General features: G+C 32.4%; 1 pseudogene; it reads left to right on the forward strand.

The window, feature by feature from the left end:
- The first annotated feature begins 1747 nt into the window (after positions 1-1747).
- Positions 1748-3267, forward strand: LOC109339962 (annotated as a pseudogene).
- Positions 3268-5027: the final 1760 nt, after the last annotated feature.

Raw genomic sequence — 5027 nt, forward strand, 5'->3', positions numbered from 1 at the left:
TTTTGAAAATAGTTTTGGAAGAAAGATGTTGGGAGGCAAAAGGAAGTATTGGGTACCAACCCTTTCCTCTTTCTTCCTCCACAAAATCTTATGAAGTCAATTCTTTATCTGTTGTTTTTGCATAGCATGAGCTACGATGGTTGTGTTGCATTTACCTTAATTATGGAAATTTTGGGAAGTTGTAGTTGTAATTGAGGTAGTAATGCGATTGAGGAAATTTCTAAAACCATAATGATTGTGGAATATAATTTAAAACATGGTACATAAAAGCATGCACTAGGTGTATACACTGAGTAAGTATCTTAAATTATCTTCAAATTTAGTCATTTTCTCATATTATATAAAGTATTGAAGTATCCCCCTCTGGTTTTTATTTATGCTACTTGTTGACTGTTAATAAGCATGGTGATTTTAAACAAACCAAAAATTGTTTATTCCAAAGGATTCAAAACAGTATGTTCGTATCTTAAATATAGTCTGAGCAAAACCTTCAAAAAAAATATGTCTGAGTAGTTTTATAGGCCAAAAAAAGTCTAACTTTCCAAGATATGTTTCCCTCAAGTTATTAACCCTTTTGCTTTTAGACATTCAAAAATGAAACTTTTGTTTTTCCTCATATCGAACTGAGTTAATAACTTTGCTTGTTATTTGTATTAATAGGGAATGGTTTAATTTACCCAAACCTCAACCCATCCAACTACTTCAGTTTTGTATATGTGGGTTTGTAGGGCATGTTTCCCTTCAAATAAAACCCTTTAGCCTTCACTGGGTATTTTATTGGGTTGTTTTGTGGTATTGTTTTTAGCTTCACTAGGATGTGCAAAGACCTAGTTAACTATTTTTTTTTATCAGCAATAACATTTATTAATAAGAAAAAATAAGATTAGGAAAACAAATACTACTTTTATCCACAAAATCTCTAAAGATTAATAAATAAGGTGATAATTGGAATGATGCAACACACACTCCACATATGAGTAGTAAGATTCCAAAATTGTATATGTGGGCATATGTGGGTTGTATAGAGTGTTCTTCACACTTGACCATTTGTCCTCTTTACCTTTGACATATAGAGGATGATTGAGCATTGTGCATAAATGGGAGATGAACTATATAAAACCATGTGGAATGTGAAATCATCACGTCTTTAAATCAGTCTTTCTGGATCAGTCATTTTCCCCACCTTTAAATGTGAGGAGTTATAAAAGCAACCATTAAGTACCACCATTGTGGTTTACTCAGTGATGCTCTATATTTGTTTTTGCATTAAAACACATGTACTTTCCGCTAACTAGAAGCAATCCTACTCAAACCAAACTACAGGAATTTTAACTTTAGACATCTACTTAAACAAGAAGAATTCTTTAGAAATTGATTTATCCGTTTATTGGTGATGCTCTCTATATTCTCTTAGTTTCTTAGCAACCATGCAAGAAAGAAAAGAAGGGAATTGAAGAGCAAAAAGAGAAGAAAATATTGAACTTTCTTTATTGGAATTGAATTATGCACAAAGGCAAAGTCCAAAGAATTTATACAAAGGAAAATTGGTAGTTGCTTGAAACTCAAGCTACTATTTAAAGTAAAACTAATTCTAATTACCATAACCGAAAACTATCTAAGAGTGAATACCATTAACTCTTAGCTTAGGTATAAGGTAGAAAACGTGAAAGTCGGATGTGGAGTTTGGAAGAATCACCAATGTGTTGAAAGAATGATTGTTTTTATTAAGAATAATGCTCAAGTAAAGGGATTTGTTTTCCTGGAATGTTATGCTTACTGGGTATGTTAGGAATCGGAGACTTGGTGATGCGCGGAAGCTGTTTGATTTAATGCCTGAAAGGGATGTTGTTTCGTGGAATGCAATGTTGTCTGGGTATGTGCAGAATGGGTATGTTGATGAGGCGAGAGAGGTTTTTGATAGCATGCTGGAGAAGAATTCAATTTCATGGAATGGGTTGCTTGCTGCTTATGTACAGAATGGGAGGATTGAAGAGGGTCGTCAGTTGTTTGAGTCAAAATTGGATTGGGATTTGATTTCTTGGAATTGTTTGATGGGTGGGTTTGTGAATCAGGAGAGATTGGGTGATGCAAGGAGGCTTTTTGACCAAATTCCTATTCGGGATGATATTTCGTGGAATACTATGATTTCAGGTTATGCACAGGATGGGGATTTGTCGGAAGCTAGGAAACTGTTTGCGGAATCTCCTTCACGAGATGTCTTCACATGGACATCGATGTTGTCTAGATATGTGCATAATGGGATGTTGGAAGAAGCCAAAAGATTTTTTGATGAAATGCCTGAAAAAAATGTGGTTTCGCACAATTCAATGATTGCAGGTTATGTGCAATGCAAGCAAATGGACTTGACGAGGAATTGTTTGAGGCAATGCCTTTTCGGAGTATAAGTTCATGGAATACCATGGTTACTGGCTATTGCCAGAATGGTGGTATAGATCAAGCTTGGAAGTTGTTTGATATGATGCCTTAATGCGATTCTGTATCTTGGGCGGCTACCAAAGCTGGTTATGCTCATAATAGGCACTATGAAGAGGCTTTGAACATGTTTGTAGAGATGAAACGAGATGGAGAAAGTTTGAACAGGGCTACATTTAGTTGTGGTTTGAGCACATGTGCTGCTGCTTTGGAGTTAGGGAAACAAGTTCATGGGCAAGCAGTGAAGACAAGATATGAGATTGGCTGTTTAGTGGGGAATGCACTTCTAGGAATGTACTTTAAATGTGGCAGTATAGGTGAAGCTTATGATGTCTTTGAAGGACTATAAGTGAAAGATATTGTCTCTTGGAACACAATGTTAGCTGGTTATGCTAGGCATGGATTTTGCAAACAGGCTTTAACAGTATTCGAGTCAATGAAGATGGCAGGTCTTAGACCTGATGAGATTACCATGGTATTTATTGTTTCCCCCCTGACAAAGCTAGAATATATGCTTTCTTAGAAGAGTTAGATCTAAAAATGAAACTTTAGGGGTATGTTTCTTCGACAAAACTGGTTTTGCATGATGTGGAAGAGGAAGAGAAGGAACATATGCTCAAGTATCACAGTGAGAAATTAGCTATCGCATTTGGTATTCTGACTATACCGGCCGCTAGGCCAATACGCTTCATAAAAAACTTGCGCATATGTGCAGACTATCATAATGCCATCAAATACATATCCAAGATTGTTGGACGGTTGATTATCCTAAGGGATTCTCACTGCTTTCATCAGTTTAACGAGGGTACTTGTTCTTGTGGGGATTATTGGTAAGAGTGGAGATATGGCGAAAATTAACCTTATAGATAGTTATTTGATGTACTCTCTAGGCCTATTGATATCTGATTGAAGCACTGAGAGGTGCATTATGGTTGCCATGTTCAATATGGAATTATTATTCATGTGAATGAATCAATCTCACAAAGGGTTATCCGAAAATTCGGGCAACTGGGACAACTTCAGAATGACAAAGATGTATGATCATATGATGGAAGGTTGAAATCTATCATCTCATTGAATTATATCACAGAATACAAATCACATGGAATTTACAAAGATTGCACGAGATGCAAAGAATAATTCAGTAAGCTGAATTATCAGATAGTTAGAAAAATGCTTCAATGAAATATATGGCAACTCGTGAATGTACTGATTCCCATTATAAACAGAATACAATGTGATTTATGCCTTTATATATTTCTTTTCTTTACTACCAAGTTATAGTGATGTTGAATTATTCAGTGCAATTTTGGGTGTTTTTTCTTACACAATTTGTTTTTTCTTTCATTTAAGTTATCGTTGATTGTAGATTTATTATTATTTATTATTTCAGTTTTTATTGAGTTTTATTTATTTGTCGTGTAAACATATATATTATTTTTAAATATGTTGTCGACTACTTTTTATTAATAAATTTGGAATAATTATTAGTTATGAATATCTTGTGACTGGATTTTTTTTGGGTTGACTATGAATCAGTTGCACTAAAAGCTTATTCTTGTGATGATATATTATTAGGGGTCACCTAAATGTTTGCACCAACAAATTTATAAGTTTAATCAGGATTGACTTGACTTGAAAATTGTTCATTTTTACATCAAAACGTTTAAAAGGAGGAGGAACACTTTAAAAGCAGAAGACAAGGAAGAACAAAGGATTGGATTAAAAGAAATTTGATTTGGTTATCTTTTTTATATGAAAAAGAATTTGATTTTAATATAACACCTTTACTCATATCACAGTCATGGAGCATGAATCTCTTAGATAAAATAATTAATCTTAGGTAAAAGTACATAAAGACCCTAAATTATATATTTTTTGCAAATATGCAAATGAATTATTTTTTCGTCTGATTATTCATTAAACTTTAATTTAGTGTAGTTGTCCCTGTAGAAATATATTATTAAATTATACATAAACAATAACAAAATTGGTACAATAATACTATTAAATATAAAAAATTAAAATAAAATTAACAATCGAAATTAAAAAAGTGCATTGATTAAAATTTTCTTTGCTGTTAATTTAACATTATCTTTATACGAAACCAATTTTACTAGTAGATAAAGTTTACGGAATAATTTGATGAAAAAATAGTTTGTGGTGCTTATTTACAAAGAGAATAAAGTATCTAATATATCCTAATACCAGGAGATAACTTATATAATATAATCAGTGAAAGTATGACATTAGTATAGATTTTCTCTTAATTTTATATTCTTTACATTTAGTTTTTGTCTATCTCTTAGTTTTTTCTCTCTCTTCTTACTATACCCTCTCTTAGTTTTTTTCTCAATTCTTATTGTCCCCTCAGGCCTCAACCCATCTAATTGTAAGATCATGAAAAAAAATGTAGTCATTGATTATGTAAAAATTGTATATATGGTGTGTGGGTCATTTGTCATTCAAATTTAATAATTACTGATTTTTCAAAAAAATAATAATAATATAAATGAATAGTAGAAGATATGTTGATTATGTATAAATTTTTATATTCACAGTGCATAATGGTTTAGTATGATTGTTTGACAAAT

The sequence above is a fragment of the Lupinus angustifolius genome, unplaced genomic scaffold (assembly GCF_001865875.1).
Source record: "Lupinus angustifolius cultivar Tanjil unplaced genomic scaffold, LupAngTanjil_v1.0 Scaffold_122_23, whole genome shotgun sequence".
Classification (NCBI taxonomy): domain Eukaryota; kingdom Viridiplantae; phylum Streptophyta; class Magnoliopsida; order Fabales; family Fabaceae; genus Lupinus; species Lupinus angustifolius.